Raw genomic sequence first — 20725 nt, forward strand, 5'->3', positions numbered from 1 at the left:
GATAAGGTGAAGTACTCAGGGAATGTAGAATGCAGCTTGTCAGTTAGTGACAAAGCCAGAGTGGTCTGTGTGCATAAGATATGGCATGTGTTGCCAGAATCTTTGTGAAAATCTTGTCATCCACGTTGAGAAGGAAAATGGGTTTATGTACTTCACAAGGTCTGGAGGCTTACCTTCGTTGCTTACCTATGTAATGTGGACTTCTGTAATAGTGAGTGTAGCCGTGCCAGTGTTAAAAAAAGAGTTAAATACATCTACATTTTTGTGAACTAGGTACTGATAGAAAATGCTTATAAAATGTCCTCATTAGCCAGGAGATTTGTTGGGGTGTAAATTGTTAGTGGCTTTTAAGGCATCCTCTAGAGTTATTAATTCTTCCAGTGCCACACAGTTTGCGCTGGATAGCCTCTGCATTTCAGAGGAACTAATAATATTGCACATCTCATCTAAATTCAATGGGTCAGCCATTAATAGTGTTGAGTAATATTGTGTGGATACTTATCTTTTCCTGTCTTTCCCATAGATGGGGTCTCCCCCTTCATGGCAGGTAATCTCAAAAGGGCCCTTATGGTTTCAAGCTTTCATTTGAGCAGAGTTTGTTTTATTAGCTTTTTCATAAACTTTTTACAGGAGGCATAACAAGGCTTTTCCACACTATTTGTGGCTGGGGAGTGTGTGTGTGTGTGTGGGAGGGGTGTGGGGGTCAGACATCCTCGTGCCTTAGTTACAGTAAATATAGATTTCAATGTCCCTGAATTCTTAAAGCCCTCCTCTGCCCTGGATAGCATTTCACAGAGTTATGTATGTATTTGACGTTTGTTGCCTAGCCTGCTCAGAAATACCCTGTCCTCTTGACATAGTTTTAAAGGTGTCCAGAACGTTACTCCCTTGGACCTCGCCTGTATCAGTGTCTCTGAAAATTTTTGAAATAGTTTCCCTAAGGGATTGAGTGGTCACCATATAGCTAAGAAGAGTTTTGTCAAACCTCCAGTGTCCTCTCACACGTGGGCCTGCAGTCCTATCTTCTTCCCAGATAAACAAAGCATGATCTTATATCGCAATTGAACCATCCAATACACTACTAGTGCTTTCCACCCATTTGTATGTCCCCCCTGTAGGCCCATACATGAATGTGATCTATGAACATGAGAGAAGTAAGTGTATTGCTGTGTTGTTGGATTCTTATCTTGTCATATGTTCATTAGACTGGCATCTTGGAGTTCCAAGAGCAATGAGTGAGGCATGGCATTTTGGTGGTAGTGATCTTGAAGGTTGTTAGGTTTGCAACACCCATTATCTTCATGCACCCGTTATAGGCTGCATTAGGTTAGCAGTGTGCGGCTAAATAGAAACCATTTATATTCATTGCGTGCAACCCATTGAGTTATCCATGTAATGTGCAAGCTTCAGTTAGCGAATGTGACTCCATTTTGTATTTCATAATCCCTCTCTAGCTGTGTCTGAACTAGGCCTCACAACTCGTATTGCTTGCCTCAGCAGAACCCTGTGTTCAGTGATTATTTTCCTTAGTTTCTCAAGGTTGTATCCTGTCTCACTAATAAATAGTGTAAAAAGTGAGGCCGTGGAACACCACAGACTACTTGTAGCACTGCACTGGGCTGAAAGCAGCCTCTAAAAGATTCCACAGATTATGACACATTTAAACATAAACAAACAATTTTTTTCATGAGTTCATTCATTTAAATCACAAAGGATAGGTCACAAGCGTGTAAAGTCAACAGTTATCATTCAACTGGAAAAACTTTTTACAAAAATGAACGGAAATGCATACATTCAAAATGCGCAATACATCCCATAGGTTAAATGAACATAATCAAAGTTTGAAAATTCCCAATGCACTTCTTCAGGGAATGTACTTTGAAAGAAATAATAAATGACGACAATTTCTTTGAAGTCCTTCATCCAAATCTACAACACAATGCACGAAAATACCAGTGAAACACATAAACTTGCAGATCACAGCGTAATATCATGCTAATAGGATTTGTACTCAGAAGATAAGAGTAAAAGAATAAAGCCAACCCACCTAGTGAACTCGTGGAAACATGGATAAAAAAGAGAGTGTATAAAAAGAAACCCCATGCTGCGTGCATCAGAATACTCAAGTGCCCAGTACATGGTGCTACTGTGTGAAATGCCGCTTTCTAAAGTGAAAGTTTAAAAGTAAATGAACTCTACTTCAATAAACAGTGCGGGCCGCTTACCACTGTACAATGTCAAAAGGAGCTAAATAATAGCTGCACCAACTGGCTGAAAAAACGAAAACACGCTACCATAAACATCCTAGTACATCATTGTGATTGGACAGCAGCCTCACATGTCAACAGTTCTATGAGAGTCTTACCGATAAGCTCAGCGACCGGATGTCGCAGGAGGCACACCTAAATGTCATTATCCTTGAGTCTGCACGGTAAAGGGGGCAGCTTAAAAATGTAATCCAAGTGAAAACCGTCAGGATTGAAGGTGAATCCCCCGCAAGGTCCTCCGACACTCACCAGCTCGAGAAAACAACGTGCAGGTTTCCAGAATCTCACATGACGTGAACAGCGTAAACGACGTACGCATATACCGTAAGCTGCTAGTTAGAGGTATTTAACACGTTAGCTGCTTCGAACTTTCCACGCCAGTGCGGAACATTCGAAGAAACGGGCGGGGCTGCGATGGCCAACAGTCGTTCGCAGCACCAGCCAGATAGTGCTTCCGTTGGCCGACTAGAGCACGGAACGGGTTAAAGGGGCTGGGTTCTCCCGATAGAGAGAATGGACTCCACACATGTTCTTAGTTCAAAAAAACTTTACTGAACCATACTGGCACTGGACAGAGTCTTGCTTGCTATTTAAACTCCTCAACATTGTGGCTGGGGAGTTCTAGGAACACAAGTCAGTGTGATCATAAAGCCAAAATGGAACCACGCAAGTCTCTCCCTCAGTAAAAACGCTGTTGGACAGTAATCGCTATAGCCCCAAAACCGTATGAAAATCGAAATGAACAAGGTACATAACAGTGAGTTGCGAACTTGCCTAAAAAAATGCCATGAAAGTGCTCAAGTAGAAAGAGATACCTGGGCTCTGAGAAAGAAAGAAATCATAGGGAGTGTTGAAAATGTGGTAATGCTCAGAAGCAGCAAGTGCAAATCCCATTACAGTCTCAAAGTATAAAGGGCACAATGAAAACCAGCAAATAGCTTAATTACAAAAAGCCTAACAATTCATAATGGTCGTTAAGCCCCCCTGGGATTATGGTGCCAAGGTGCTTTATCCAATGTGTTTCTCTGGTGCAAGGGCTGTGTGTATATCAATACCTGATGTGATGTTGATTTGTTCAAGGATAGTAAACCGCAGCTGGGGGATCGTGTGTGAGGCAGTTAACCAGTGTGCTGCCAAGAAAGAGTTAGTATTTTTATTGCGTATTCTGCTAGCCCACAGGGGCACTTTATTGCATAGATTACCCCTTCTGTATTGCAATCTGATGTGTGGTACAGTTTCACTTTCTGACCTGTGTGCAGGTGTGTAAATGTGTCCCCTAGCATTACATTTCTGCACTGTCCGCAGTTGTGGCATTTTTTCATGCCTCTGTGGACCGATTTAACTTTCACATTTGGTGATTTTAACAATTCCCTCAAATTGTTGGGTCTAGTGTGTGCAAATAGTAGTGAACCAAAAAAAACATTGATATCAGGTTAATTGTCAATGATCTCCCACCGTTTTCTAATGTTGGTCTTAATCCTTGGTGCTTGTACTGAATGTTTTAAAACAAACACTTCTCATTTCATGGGTTGTTTTGTGGTTTGCACCAGCAGATCCTCTCGTTTTTTTTAAAACAATGGCTTGTTCAGCTCGTTTCAATGTGGCTTCAGGGTAACCTCTCGCTTTGTATCTTTCTAGTTGTTCCTGAATCAAATTGTTATATCTGGATTCTTCCGAGGTGATTCTCATTATTTTTGTGATCTGGGAAATGGGTAAATGTTTCTTGAGGGAATGCGGATGTGCACTTGAGAAGTGCAGTGCGGTGTTGACTTCAGTGGGTTTCCTGTAGACAGCTTTTTCCATTCCTAAATTAGTCTTAGAGATTTCAATGTCCAGAAAGTGAATCTTCTCAGTTTGTGTTTCATTTGTGAACTGTATCCTTGGGCTACACATATTTAATTCGGAAATGCATACTTCCAGTAGTGTTTTGGATCCATTCCAGATGACTAGCATGTCATCTATGTATCGCTGGAAGACAGCCGCATTTGCACGCCATTTCTGATTGTTGAGAATAAATTAGTGTTCAAAATGAGCCATGAATGTGTTAGCATATGATGGAGCTCCAGGGAAACCCATGTAAGTACCAGTTCTCTGTACATAACACTTCTCCTGCCAGATGAAATAGCTGTGGACTACAGTGCAAAGTGTAGGAGTTCCAGGAGAAAGGTGCCTGTGTCTGGTGTTATGGTCGAATTTAAAAGTCTCCATTACACTGCCTCCAGTCCTTCATTGTGGGCTATTGATGTGTTTAGGGCAACCACGTCGATGGTACATAATAAGATTTCCTCCTGAAAAAGGTGCCGGACAGCTTTTATTTCAGTAGACAATCCGTGGTATCTTTGACATATGTCTCCCAAGATTGTACCAGAGGTTGCAAGTGGAAGTCTAGGAAATGTCCTATGGATTCGTGGATTGACCCACAGCCAACCACTATTGGACGAAAAGGAGGGTGAAGTCTGTCTTTATGCATCTTGGGTAACATATATGTATATGTGGAATTTTGGGTGTGGAATTCATCAGAAATGTTCTTGTGTTCTCATCAATAATACAGGCTTCCTCTCCTTCTTGTATAATGATACTCAGTAGTGCTGCGAAGTCATTGGTGGGATCATGATCCACAGAGGCATGAAAAAATGCCACAACTGCGGACAGTGCGGAAATGTAATGCTAGGGGACACATTTACACACCTGCATACAGGCCAGAAATTGAAACTGTACCACACATCAGATTGTAATACAGAAGGGGTAATCTATGCAATAAAGTGCCCCTGCGAGCTAATATATGTGGGGAGGACTAGCCGAAAAATTAAAACTCGTATAGTGGAACACAAAAGCAGAATCTGCAATAAAAATACTAACTCTTCCTTGGCAGCACACTGGTTAACTGCCTCATACACGATCCCCCAGCAGCGGTTTACTATCCTTGAATGTATCAACATCACATCAGGTATTGATATACACACAGCCCTTCCATGCAGAGAAACACATTGGATAACGCACCTTGGCACCATAATCCCAGGGGGGCTGAACGACCATTATGAATTGTTATGCTTTTTGTAATTAAGTTATTTGCTGGTTTTCATTGTGCCCTTTATACTTTGAGACTGTAAGGGATTTGCACTCGTTGCTTCTGAGCATTACCACATTTTTACCACTCCCTATCATTTCTTTCTTTCTCAGAGCCCAGGTATCTCTGTCTACCTGAGCAGTTTCATGGCGTTTGTTTAGGCAAGTTTGCAACTCAGTTATGCACCTCGTTCATTTCGGTTTTCATACAGATTTGGGGATATAGTGATTACTGTCCAACAGCGTTTTTACTGAGAGAGAGACTTGCATGGTTCCATTTTGGCTTTATGATCACACTGACTTGTATTCCTAGAATGTTGAGGAGTTTAAATAACAGACAAGACTGTCCGTTGACCGGTGCCAGTATGGTTCAGTAAAGTTTTTTTGAACTAAGAACATGTGTAGAGTCCATTCTCTCTATTGGTAGAGCCCGGCTCATTTAAATGCCTCTAACTTGCGGCTTACGGTATGTGTGTAACGTCGTTTACGCTGTTCATGTCACGTGAGATTCTGGAAGCCTTCACCTTATTTTCTTGAGCTGGTGAGTGTCGGAGGGCATTGCGGGGATTTCCTTCAATTCTGACGGTTTTCACTTGGATTACATTATTTAAGCTGCCCCCATTACCTTGCAGACTCATTGATAACGAAATGTGGGTGTGCCTCCTGTGACATCTGGTCACTGAGCTTATCGGTAAGACTCTCATAGAACTGTTGACAGGTGAGACTGTTGTCTATTCACGATGATGTACTAGGTTGTTTATGGTAGCGTGTTTTCGTTTTTTTAGCCAGTTGGTGCAGCTATTATTTAGCTCTTTTTGACATTGTACAGTTGTAAGCGGCCAGTACTGTTTATTGACGTAGAGTTCATTTACTTTTAAACTTTCACTTTAGAAAACGGCATTTCACACAGTAGCTCCATGTACTGGGCACTTGAGTATTCTGATGCACGCAACATGGGGTTTCTTTTTATAAACTCTTTTTTATCCATGATTCCACAAGTTCACTGGATGGGTTGGCTTCATTCTTTTACTCCTATCTTCTGAGTTCGAATCCAATTAGCATGATAATATGCTGTGATCAGCAAGGTTATGTGTTTTTTCACTGGTATTTTCGTGCATTGTGTTGTAGATCTGGACGAAGGACTTCAAAGAAATTGTCGTCATTCATTATTTCTTTCAAAGTACATCCCCTGAAGAAGGGTTCATGATGAACCCGAAATGCATTGGGAATTTTCAAACTTTGATTATGTTCATTTAACCCATGAGATGTATTGCGCAAATTGAATGTATGCATTTCCGTTCGTCTTTGTGAAAAGTTTTTCCAGTTGAATGATAACTGTTGACTTTACACGTTTGTGACCTATCCATTTTTATTTAAATGAATGAACTCATTATAACAATTTTTTGTTTCTTTAAGTTGAAATTGGTCAACATCTGTGGAATCTTTTAGAGGCTGCTTTCAGCCCAGTGCAGTGCTACACGTAGTCTGTGGTTTTCCACGGTCTCACTTTTTACATCATTTTGCTACCAAGGGAACAAAGGGCCCAATCCCTTCAAATGTGCATGCACGTAAAAACTTCATTACAATCCTTAAAATCATTACAAACAATTTGTAGGAATTGTCTATTAGAGTACGGGGTGCAGATTCACTCTCTACATATTTTATCATCACTAATAAATTGGCCATTCTGCCCTCGCATACCTATTCTTGTGTGTAACTCTGTTCCCACGTTAGGAGACGCTGAGACCAAGCATGGTAACCTTGAAACTGTGATAGTGTGTACCCATCTGGCATGTGGTAGCTCATCCTTCTGTGCCTCCTTTGTTCATGTTTGGCCTGGGCCGGTACTTTCCACTATAGGAGTTGTTGGAGGTTCTTGGGAGAAATGGTTATGCGCTGCAGACTGTTGAGGGGCAGTCCCTCGGCCGACATCCTAGAGTGCAAATCAGATTGGACTCCTCTGTAGAGTATTACTAATAAAATGTCTGTTTGTTTTCTCTACTGACTGTCTGACTCTTCATTTGTTTGAAAAACGATTAGGTGGTTGTAGATAACCTGGGTGGCCCCTAAGGGTCACTTCCTTCAAGGTGTCTGTCAAGCTGTGCATTCAGTAGTATATTAAAATTTTCTACTCAGAGTAGATCCCTCGGGTTCCTGTCCTTATGTTTAGCGGGATCAAATGATGGACAGAAAGCTGAATAAATCAAGCATTCTCCCCCAGTCAAAAGTCTGGGTGAAAACGATCATTCTTCTGCCCCGGCATGCCACCCCAGTTTGGACCCAGCCATATGCAAATCAGTCTTTCACCCAGCTCCTCATGGGAAAAGTCCAGTCCAAACTACCAAGCCAGGTCCTCCCTGGACCAAAAACAAGCACCTGAGCACCGGTTTCAGTGTATGAAACCCCTCATTAAATGTGTACATAAAGTTATAAAACAATAATGAGGGTAGCTGCAGAAAGGAATTCTAACAAAATATTTAAAAAATATATCACTTTTAATAGCTTTTCAAGTTAAAAAACAGATATTACAGTACATAAATATTAAATGAAAGGAATATCATATAACCTATAAACATGTATCAACATTACATAAGAAACATAATCATTAATATTTTACACAATCATTAAAAAAATCGAAATGGTACCCCCCCTTTTTTTCTTCCTGTTTAAAGCCCTTAACATACAGGAGCTAGGGATGATACAACTGCTCATATATCACCTAGGTTTGTAACTTGTTTAGCAATTCATATATTGCTATAACATGTAGAGAGGGTTTGTTGCATAAGGAATCCTTTTTGTACCTGTTAAATACAATAACGGTCCATATGTTAATATATGAGATACATGTACCACCCTTGTTGATGTAACATGTGTATGAATGTATTTTCTAAGTACCACATTTGTGTTTTTCAGATATAGATTGTGGCTCCTGAAGAAGGCGTTTTTTCAGCACGCCGAAACGCGCGTCGAAAGTATTAATTTGCCACTTTTTTTCGTCAACTTTTTAATGATTGTGTAAAATATTAATGATTATGTTTCTTATGTAATGTTGATACATGTTTATAGGTTATATGATATTCCTTTCATTTAATATTTTATGTACTGTAATATCTGTTTTTTAACTTGAAGAGCTATTAAAAGTGATATATTTTTTAAATATTTTGTTAGAATTCCTTTCTGCAGCTACCCTCATTATTGTTTTATAATTTTATGTACACATTTGTTTTTTCCCTGAAGCTTGAACTATCAAACTTACTCAGGGGGTCCTTGTTATTTGCATTATATGAAACCCCTCATTAGCCAGGCTAGCTTTAATCCAGCGGCACAGTGAGCAATGGACCCACACCTGGACATACCCATCCCACTTAGGGCAAAAATGCTGCAGCAACATCTGATGGATGGAAAGCTGAATAAATCAAACAATCTCCTCCAGTCAAGATATCTGGGTTAAACCCATCATTCTTTTACCCACTATGCTACCCCAGTAAGAACCCAGCCTTAAGTTTGGGTGAGAAAGTTGTCCTGGCATCATTGGACAGTGGCAGCCGGCACAGGTAAAAGCAGCGGGGCAGGGCAGGGTGGAAAGGGTTGGAGTTGCCAGACGATGGAATAGGTATAATTAAACAAATAAATAATACATATTCTGTCATGTGTCCGCTTTCGCCCTGCCGCATCCTACCCCGTCCCACCGTGCTTACCTGAGCCGGCCGCTGCTGCATTTGGAGAATATATTTTAAGAATATTGAATCTGCCTTCTGGTTACATCCCCTCTATGTGTTAAAAGGGACCCTCTTTCTTGTCTTTGCTATCTTGATTTATTCTAATACGAAGCCATTATGGATCCCACTCCCCCGTTTTTAGGTCGACCTTAGACAGTGCATGCATTGTCTGCAGGACATGCTGCATCTCTTCTTATGGACTTTTGACACACCCATCGATTGCAATTGCTTGTTTTCTGTGGAATACTATAATGCTTGCTTTTAATTGGTGTTTTCATTTTAATTGACCCTCCTTTGTGTATCTCGTTCCCTCCAATGGCAATTTTGAATTACAAATGCTTGTTTCTTATTTGCCAGGTCTAAACTGGGGAGGCATGGTGAGCAAAAGAATGATGGATTTAACCCAGATATCTTGACTGGGGGTGAATACTTTGATTTGTTCTGCATTTCATCCATCAATTGTGTGTCGTTTGCTTCTTATTGGAGGCAGCTAAACATTGGGTAGGACACAAGTTATGTCACATAAGATGAATGTCTGAGGAGCTGAGATGTGTCTCTCCAAAACAGACAACATCCAGGAGAATATTTGGTACCCCTTGCTAAATTGTATGTCTCTTAGCTAGGGAGTTTAGCCTCTACATGTTCCATGATATAATTTTCCCCATTGCCATACTCAGAAATTAGTCTACTAAGTATGCATTGTCAATGAAGTCAGAGTGGGTTCCTAGTGTGTTCAATTATTCAAGTCAGTACAAGACTTTCAGTTATCTGTTGGCTCACAAGCAGACCTCAATACAAACATTTCCCACAACCCCCTCTCCTCCTATCGCCCCCCTTCACCTCACTTTACCAGCTGGCGTAGAAGGGAACTAGAAGTTCATTGGTGGGTTGCTGGAGTGCATTACAACCTAATTTACACCCTCACATGTTTCCTGTTAGACCTGGCACAATTGCCGTGGGTCTACCGTCCATTTTTTGCTGTTGCCTCATATGTTTTTCTGGTGTTAGATGCTTTGGGGACTGTGCCACTGCTGTCCAGTGCCACAGTGCAAGTGCTCCCTACTGTAAATTGATATATTGACTAGTGGTTCCCTGATTGGATGTTTGGTTTACTGTCAGACCCTAGTACAGTGCACTGAGTGTGACCAGGGTGTGTGATCCAAATGCTGCTAGTGGGCTGGCAGCACTGGTTGTGCCCCCACAGAAGCAGCCTTGTAAAATGTGTCTAAGGTCTGCCGTTGCAGAACCTGCGTGCAGTCTAGTACTGTCATGCTGACGGGGCAAGTGCACCCACTTGCCAGTCCCTAAACCTTCCCTTGACTTCATATTAGTCACCCCTATGGTAGGCCCACGTGCAGGGTGCATATTAAGTATACGGTAGGACAAGCCCTGATGTGTGTGGCATGTCCTAATAGTGAATTACAGCCATTTTCATTCTCCATAGGCCATAATGGGCTGCTATATTGTTACATGTTATAATCCTAGCAGACTCAGGGAACATGGTAGAAATTCGAGTTTAGTATGCCTGGACTCAGAGTAATAAAATACATATTTTAGTAAAGTTAATTTTATTATTCTGTGTTTGCAAATACCACTTTTAGAAAGTAGGTATTTGCTTGCCTAACCATTTGAACCCGCCTCTGCTAGGTTGTTTATTCCTTGTCTGGGTTTGTGTGTGACAGGACTGGGAAATTCCAGGAGACAGGCTGGGGCTGCCCGGTGGTGAATAGGGAGATTTGCATCTAAGATGGGAGGGAGGAGTTGGACCTGGGACCCGAATAGGGCTGGGCCTTCCCTCTACAATGCTGGCTCCACCCCCTGTGGTGTGTCTGATGTCTCTGTCCTGCACACTGAAAGAAGATAAGTAAGACTGTCAACAACGTGCTCCTGGCCTGTGCTTGCCTTCCACAATGCTGGCTCCACCTCCTGTGGGGCGTCTGATGTGCCTGCCCTGTGCTGTGAAAGGAAAGGAGAAGTCTGGTAAACAGAGTGCTTCAGAAATGGCTTGAACTGGGCACAGGCCCCTCTCCCCTCAGAGAACAAAAGATTTTGGGGTATAAGTATTGGGACCCTGAGCCCATGAAATTAGATCACTCCTGGAACTGACATGAAGAAACCTCTGCTGAGGAGAAGGAACCTGAAGAAACAGAGGAGAGACTATTCCCAAGCTGAAGTGCTGCTTGGGGGATTGGCCTGCAGTGGTTGCCTGGCTGCCTATAGAGGAGAAAGGACTTTGTGGATTTTACCTTTGCTTTAAAACTTATGCTAAAACGATCTCCAAGAGCTTGGAAGAGAGCTTGCCCCCTGACCGAAGTCCCAGGACCAGTGGACATCACCAGTCTTTGTGAATTGCTACTGTTCCAGTGGCTACAGGGGCAGGGAGCTGTGCCCTACTCTCACGACCGGCCCAGTGTCCTGTTGGCACCGCACTAAGCAATGTCCGCCTCGAACAACACAAGCTCTGCGCTCACCGACTCGGTCTCGATGCCGTCAACGAGCTGTAGCCTGCACCGTGACTGGAAAGGCACCGCAACGTGCAACGCTTCGCTACACCCGATCGAACTGGTCTGACCGACGTGGTCACTGCTGCTGACTTCGAGTCCTGTGACCGCACCGGAGTTGGACACCGCCTCACACACTTCGCGACGCACCGCCCGACTCGCACCGCTGGCCGGACTGACCAACGCCAGCTCCCGAACTTCAGGTCGAACGCCACACCGTAAAGCTGGAAGCACCGCAACGAGCAACGTCTGCCCGAACAATGCAAGCTCTGAGCTCACCGACGCCGTCAGCGAGCCGTAGCCTGCACCGCAACGGAAGGGACACCGTGACCTGCAACGCTTTCTTTTTCTACACCATGACGAACACCGGAACCGACTCGCACATCCGTGCCAGCCACCTCAAGGAAAAGGTACTGTGTTTGAGTCTGTCGACATTTGAGTGGGCCCGGACCGCTGCAGTCCACTGGATTTGTTACATTCTGTGTTCTTTCAGCACGCCGTAGCCGGACAAGCCTACCGACTCGCGCAGAACTTTGATTTACACCTTTTTAACCAGAACTCTTGAAATTTAATAGTGCTGTGGATTCTTTTTGTTGTTTATTGGTCTTGTGATAATTCTATATAAAGTATACTTACTTTTGATATAAAACCTTGTGTGGTGTCCATTTGTAGTGTTGTCACTGGGTTACTGTATGTGGTCACAAATGCTTAACTTACATCGCCTCTGAACTAGCCTTGACTGCTCGCGCCACGCCGCCTAGAGGGTGAGCAGAGGTTATTTTAAGAGGGTAATTCCCTTGCCCTGACTAGAGGAGAGGGTCCCTGCTTGTCCCAAGTACCTACCTGTGCCAACCAGAGACTCCCAATTCTAACAGTTCCCTCTTATGTCATAGCATCTTTCCATGTGGTCTACCCTCATTTGTTGCATTTGCACTATGTATAATCTTGTGAGGCTGTGCTGTACAGCGAAACCTACTCAGTCCCTGTTTAGCCAGTACACACTTCTCCATGCGTTCCTATCATGGGCATGCCTATCATCGTAATGTGCCTCTGAGTCATGACTTACCATTCATGACCTACCAGTTTATTTGTGTATTTTTAACAGTCTGATGCCATAGAAATAAGGCAAATAAAAAGAAAAGTAGAGCAAAATAAAAGAGAAAGCTTGAAATTTTTTCACATTTATCCAAAACAAATAAAAATATATTTTTTTTAACTAACACTTAAGTGTGGTTTATATAAGAGTAGTAGGAACTTGTTACTGGACCCAGGAAATGATGATAGTCATCTTTCAAGCTCTAAAGATGTAACGGGCCACTCTTTTATAGAACTCTTCTTAGTCAGTCTGGAGGGGAAGTAACAGAGCCTTGCTGCATCGCCCTGTATTGTGGACTAAAATAATCTTTTAGAATTTCCCTGCAGAGTGTGCATCAAAACAGAGAGTACATATCTGTCTTACAGTCTCCCTGATTACACGTACATTGAACGACCGTTGTTGTGTCTTAGATATGGTTCAAAAAAGGAGGGTTAACTTGGTGAGAGAGTATGACTGGAGTAACCAGCTCATGGATGATGCCCCCTCTGATCAGTCATCAGCCAGATGGTGCCCTTTGACAAGTTTGAAACTTTTAATGGACATTAAGCTTGGATCAGTTCATACATCTGTACATTTACTATTCACTCTACCTGCTTCGGTGTTTGCCCACCTTTCGTCCAGCATGCTGGCTGTTGGAGATTCTACGACATTCAATATTGGCTAGGGTTGTGGCTACATAGGCCAGCCACGAGTTCTTCATGTGGACTTGGATTGTAAGAATGTTCGGAGCATGCCTTAATAATGAACATAGTCTTATACATTCATAGTGTGACCTGAAACAAGATGGCCTTGATGAGAGTTGAATTTATTCACTGCTACGTTGAGGTTATCAGCCTTTTCATAACCCTATAGTACCGCCCCGTAGGATTCGGTCAGGATTATATCTGCTTTGTAGGCATTAATGGTAGGTTCAAGGGATCGCCTGCCGAAGTTGTTGAAAAAGCAGATGATTGCACCAGTATTTTGAATCAGTAGAGCCTCGCTTTTTGATGATTGTGCTATTTAGGTAATCTTCTCATCAAAACATGTGCCCAGATAGTCAAACGTTTTACTCTTTCCAGATTTACTCCATGTATTTTAAACTACAATTTCTGCTGTCTCATCATCCGTACTATCATGAATCTTGTTTTATTGGTAATGATGGCTATTTTTCTCTCAAGACAGTAACTTCTAAGCCCAAGAATGCGATGATGCACTCAATGCTCGGACTGAGATAAGATGACAGCATCGTCAGCAATGCGGAACATTGGAAATTAAATTCATCCTATTTTGGGGACCTCAAAATCCAGGTCTAAACAGATATTGCCCGTTTATGAAGAGCAGAAAAATCAGGTTTGTAATCACACATCTGTCGCCCGCCAGGCGTGATCTTAATTCAGGGGTGCACTCCTCCTACTATCAAGGCGAACTCTGGCTGTGTTGTTCTTATAAATGTTTTGGAGGGTTGGGATTAGTTCCTCCAAGACACCCTGGGCTCTCAGGTTTGTTCAGAAGAATGGCCAATCTACCAAGTAGTAGGCTGACTTCAGCTCAATAAATACCATATAGAAGGGGCAATTTTGATCACTGGAAAGACTTTGTGGCTCCTGCCACGCTAGAGATGGACTTGTGAGTGACTTGTGACCCCCTGCTCAGCAACTGTCTTTGCTGCTCCTGGCAAAGCACAAGGCTCTGTTGCTCTGTGGCTCCTGCATCATCTGCTGCCACGCGGTCTCCACAAACCACTATGTGCTGCAGCCCTATGCAATCCTGAGCAGTGTGCGCCACCCTCTGCCCTCCACACCAGGCAAGGCAAGGCAAGGGCAAGGCCCTCCGCAGCAAAGACCCAGTGGAGACTCCCACCCTGCACAAAGACTCATGCAGCAGTGCTGGGCCAGGCTGGGCAGGAACAACCGCAGCCGCAACAGGCTCCTGCAGTAGGTAGAAACTGGTCCTGTTCCCGCTGCGAGGGAAAGCTGCTTGCACAAACTGCTCGCACAAACGAAAAATATCCGCTGGGAGAAGCCCGCTCCTGCTGAGTTTTGGCTGTGGCTGTGGCTGTGTAGTGACCGTGGTGTCTGCGGTTCCTGGCCCCCAAAAGAGGGAAAGACGCTCCTGCTGCTAAACGAGCGACTTCTGAAACACGCCTGTGAAACTGCGGGACTGCGTGAATGGTTTGGCTGTCTGCTCTGCTCCGCCTGTGTATTTCAAACAGATCAGAAAAAATCACATGGACTGGTCGACTGCACCTTTTCCCTTTTGGAATCCTGCTTGAAAGTCAGACAGGAATCTATTTTCCTTGATGCAGTCCTGCATCTGAGTTAACACCAGCTTGCCACAATTTTTCCTCGCAGCATCTAGGAGTAATTCAATTTAATTTTCATTGTTTGAATATTTAAAATCCCACAATATGTAATAACAGAATTCATATTATAGCAAATATGTTTAGAATTAAAAAAAGAATACTTTTAAGATAAAAACATACATTATTATATTAATCAAAGTCATCTATGTTTAAAATATAGCAACTCTGAATAGTGCTATCTTACTGTACAGATTAACTATTAAATAGGTCCTAGGTGTTCTCAGTCATCAAAATTATCAGGGTCTAATTTCTTTCTTATCATTAATATACATTTTACAAATACAGAGTTCAAAACTATGTCATTTGATTTTAGACATCTTATACGTGCTTGTCTACATGTTTGTATTCAGCGGATGTTAAAATGCCACTTAAGTCTCCTTCTTCCATGTAAACCACACCTCCTTAGACTCCCATGAGTGTTTAGTTTTCAAAACTTTCTGGGTTTTGTAGATTTCCCTAAACAACCCCTGAGCCTGGGACCAAAAACTCAGGTGATTCCCTTGCAAAACCAGGTTGTTTTATGATAGATAATTTTGTTGTCACCACAATATGGTTTGGACCCTTCCCTGTCACGGGCAATTAGACCACCCACATAAGTGAGGTTCCATTTTTATCACGAGACTTGGGAACTTATGGATTCCAGAACTTTCCATCAGAGAAATGTGAGAAAAATAGTTTTTGGGGGGATAATTTTGAGGTTTGCAAGGGATTCTGGCTAACAGAACCTGGCGAGAGCCACACAAGTTACCCCATCCTGGATTCCCCTGGGTGTCTAGGTTTCACAAAGGTACAGGTTTACTAGGTTTCCCTATGTGCCGGCTGAGCCAGGGTCCAAAATCCACAACTAGGCACATTGCAAAAAAGGGTCTGTTTTGAGTGGAAAAATGTGATGTGTCCACGTTACATTTTGAGCTGTTACCCACACAGATGAAGTATCATTTTTATCTGGATAATTAGGGGAACACAAAATGGTAGACAAGTGTTATTACTAATTGTCTCTCTGTGCATTTCTGGCTTCCAAATATAATACAGTGTGTAAAAAAAATGTTTTGGGGAAAATTGTCTTTTAATTCACATGTGCGTATGGGTACCCACAAATTCAGGAATGTGCAAATAATCACTGCTTTTAATCTCCATATCTTGTTCCCATTTTGGAAAATCATAGGCTTTCTTGATACCTATTTTTCATTTTTATATTTTACCAAATGAGTTGCTGTTTACCTGGTACACAATGAAAAACCATTGCAAGTTACAGCTCAGTTAAAAGCTCTGGGAACCTCGGGTTTTCAGTGAACCTACAAGCCCTATATATCCCCGTAATCAGAAAGGTCCAGCGGACATAACAGTATATCACCTTTAACTATCTACCATAATTAGAAAAAGTTACAGTTGATAATATAGACATAAATGGCTGTTTTGTTTCAATTCAATTTCATTTTTTTTTATGTTAACTGTTACTTTCTATAGCAAAACCTTGAAGGGTCTACACAAAGGATGCCCTGCTGAATTTTCAGAAATGTATATATTTTTGGGGCACCATTATTGTTTTCATACAACATTCCGACACTTTTAGTTTTCTGCCAAAAGTCTGCCTTTTCCTATAATCTGGGAAGATGGTGATTTCAGCAGCCAAACCTTTCATTGATGCCACTTGTAGGCCAAAAAACTAAGGTTTTCTTCTGCAGCACTTTTTCCCTATGTTCAACCCAAAAACTCAAATTTAGCTGTTTTTTGGCTAATTTCTCAGTCCTCTGCAGGGAAATCCGCAAACCTTGGGTACTTTTAGAATCATCAGGATGTTGGAAAAAGGACGCACATTTGGCGTGGATACCTTATGTAGACAAAAAGTTAGTGAGTCAAATTAACTTTATTTCACTGATACAATAACTGCTTAAACATCTGTGATGTTTTTTAATATTTGGAATATATGTTTGTAAAATACTTTTTATGCCGTTACTGTAACGGAGAAATAAAGTTAATTAGACAAAATCGTTATTAGGGGTCTAAGCGCGAACTGATACAACTAGCCAAAAAATGGCTTGACACAGGGAGGCCTGGCAGCGAAAGGGTTAACACACAAAAGGTTTTAGAAACCACTCACAATCACTGGATGATGTCATCAGTGATGTTGTCAGAGATGTCACTGACCATGTCATGAGTGAAGTAATATGTGAGGTCATAAGCAGTGTTTGGCAGGGGTGTAAGTTATAGTCAGCTCTGGTAACTATAACTGCTGAACTTCAATGGGTTGTACGAGTGAAATCAGAGCCTAACTATAAGGTTTCTGTCACCTTTGCTTTTTCTAAGTTTTTTTTTAAATTCCATATCCTAACTATAACATCTCTGTGAGCTGTGTTTTTTCAGTGAAAAAACTAAAAAAAAACTCTCTCTCTCTATATATATATATATACATATATAATATATATATATATCAACATAGAGTTTAGCCCTGAAGGAAGAAGCCACACGATCGGTAAAATTTGCATCCATTTCATTTGGGAGCAACTGCAATAGGAGACGCAGAGGGAACAGTCACCATCATTCTTTGCAGCCAAACCGGTTTCGGGAATCCTTTCCCTTTCTCAAAGGCATCTGCTGACAATGATGATTAAGCATGCACTGAATAGAGCCTGCATCCGTGGGCGTAGTCACATAGAACGGCCTCCTGGGTCTTATAGTGCATGAACCAATAATCTCGAGTGAGTTCATCATTGATGCAGAGAAATAAAACAAAATTATTAAAACCCCTGTGGGCTGATGAAATGTTGCGGTGGATGTCCTATTGTCTTTACTCAGCTGCTCCTGGACACTGGTCTCCCGTATGCTGATAGCACCATTGGGTGCCATCACAGGTCCGCATCAAGCGGCTGGCTATCTTCCGCGGCTGGGCTTTCGCCGCAAACATACCAACATTTAGCCCTGAAGGAAGAAGCCACACGATCGGTGTCCAGGAGTAGCTGAGTAAAGACAATAGGACACCCAGCGCAACATTTCATCAGCCCACAGGGGTTTTAATAATTTTGTTTTATTTCTCTGCAGCAATGATGAACTCACTCAAGATTATTGGTTCATGCACTACAAGACCCAGGAGGCCGTTCTATGTGACCATGCCCACGGAGGCAGGCTCTTTAAATTCAGTGCATGCTTAATCATCATTGTCAGCAGATGCCATTGAGAAAGGGAAAGGATTCCTGAAACCGGTTTGGCTGCAAAGAATGATGGTGACTGTTCCCTCTGCGTCTCCTGTTGCAGTTGCTCCCAAATTAAAAGGATGCAAATTTTACCGATCGTGTGGCTTCTTCCTTCAGGGCTAAACTCTATGTTGGCATACATATATATATATATATATATACATAAACACACACGTACATATATATATATATGTTTATATATATTACATTTATAAATATATTTTCCATTTATAAATATATATTACAAATATAGATATATACAAACGTACATGCATATTAAAGGCCTGTGGTTGTATTTTGTTAACTCGTCTGGTTTCCACATTGAGTTACGTCATCAGCAGGACAGAGAAGGGAGACTCGTTTTCTCCTTTAAAATAGCCTCTATGCACCATTTCTGTAAAAGTGCTGTCATGAAAAACGTATTACCCAACGCTCTTTTCCTGACACAGCATGAAATGCAGAGCAAGGTAAAATTACATCCAAAAAGCTGAATAAAAATCACTAAACTAATCTCTAAGAAATCTTGCATGAGTTACTTGCCAATCCAAGTGGAAAGGGCCTGTCCTTGGCATTTACCACAAGAGTGTTTTCCTTGTTCCCAGCCTATGAAAAAGTCTTTGTGAGGCAGGGCTGGCTGAGTAAAGCAAGCTTTCAGTGCCGGCTCTGTGAGTCGCACAAACAGACTTTCAGACAGAGGAGCGCTTGACAGCTCTCTGCAGCAGCACTTCCCGTCGACTAGTCCACTCCACACGCACCACCTTCGTCAGCCACCACGTACACATTCGCAAAAATTCTCTCCCCGTTCCACTTTCATGAATCAGGAATCACCTGGTCTTTTAACCAAATGAAAAAAGCTGACTAGCGCGTTTGTATGGTAATATGTGGCCATTTGCCTGGGGGTCCAGAATCGAAAATGCGACAAATAAACTTGGTATACTCCACGTCATTTATGTGTAAAAGGCTGAATGTAGTTCTGATAATGGAGTTATGAGTAGGCCAAGCTTACACAACAGTCTAAGAAAGACTGATCGGTTCCTTAAACTCATAAACTGACTTTGCAATGGCATCAATTCACCTAAAAAGAGATACAAGAAGTGATGTCACCTCGCCACAAAGACATCAAATGAACTCAGTGAGGCTACATTTTTTTTGTATTAATCCTATTGAAAACTCGGCGTTCCGAAGGTAAACTATAAACAGTCATTAGCAAAAACAACAACAACCATATTCTGGAAGGTGCAAAAGTTAAAGACACACTAAAAATTACTAAAAAAAATAGTTGAGTGACAGCGGTAGGGAATAGGCTACTGGTGTTGGAAGCCTCAATACAGGGGTAATAAAGTCTTCTCCAGGTACCCACAATTATGTCGAGGTAATATTAGGAAACAAACAGCACCAGCTATCAGGAGTGTTAGCAAGCAATGCCTTTTTTATTTTTCATTTAAGCAGTCATCACAGTCTCCTCTCCAAGGTATACTTGTCATGACAAAGCAACAATTTTGAATTCAGGTATCCAAAAGAAGACACACGAAAAAATATATACAATAACAGTACAGTTGGGATTGGCATCAGAGCAGATCCAGTAGTGTATGTCATTGGGCTTCAGGCATACACCTATTGTCACAGTGGCAATATACAGGAAAGTTACCAAATATATAAGGGATTAAGTCCCCCCTGCCATACATCATAAGAATACTGAAAGTAAGCGAGGAGTTCCATAACCATATAGAGGAACAAGGCCAAAGGACTAGTTCCTTTATAAGGTTATGGAACTCCAAGGTGACTTGCAATATCCTTATCATGCATACCAGGGTGTACTTCTTCCCATTTTATACATGGTCACACCATCACCTGTCCTACAATCCACCTAAAACCTTGGTGCTTAGCTCTTTCATATGAAAGAGTGAGCATGTTTGTAAACATAAATACAAATAAAAACCTAAATTGCAAAATTAAACACGTACAAAATCTGTTGGGTATCTGTTGCAAATAGATCTTAGAAACACTTCAATACAAGCCGCTTTTTTAAAAAAAGAAAAAAAAGTGTAGTAGCTCGGAATGTAAAAAAAAACATGTAGAACAATTCTAGCTTTTCTCCATCAAAGGAAAGCAAAACATAAACTCTGTCTCTGCTTGTCATTGTAAGCTATTAAAATAGAGCAGAAAAAAGAAAAGCGACGTTGTTGTTGCTTTAAAGAGCTGCTCCAATTATTCTCTGGCACTGTGAGTCAGAACTCGACTGTAATAACATGTAGTAGCCGAGGTCAGAGGTTTTTTCTTTATAATCTGAGACTGGATGCAACACAATCCGCCGATTATTCAGAAATTAGAGGTTGCTGTTTATACAAGGATTGCAGAATCCCATATATTATATGCACATTATACATTTGCTAGATTGGACAAATAATACAGCATTGGCGACCACAAATCTTTAGGGCTCGATGGGCTTGGAAGTGCAGTGGCGTATGTTCCGACAATTCTTCGCACAGCGTTATATCTTTTAGCCTGCCTTTGAAGCAGGGAGACAAGCCCCAACCTCGC

This window comes from Lissotriton vulgaris, chromosome 5, assembly GCF_964263255.1.
Source record: "Lissotriton vulgaris chromosome 5, aLisVul1.2, whole genome shotgun sequence".
In the NCBI taxonomy this organism is placed as follows: Eukaryota; Metazoa; Chordata; class Amphibia; order Caudata; family Salamandridae; genus Lissotriton; species Lissotriton vulgaris.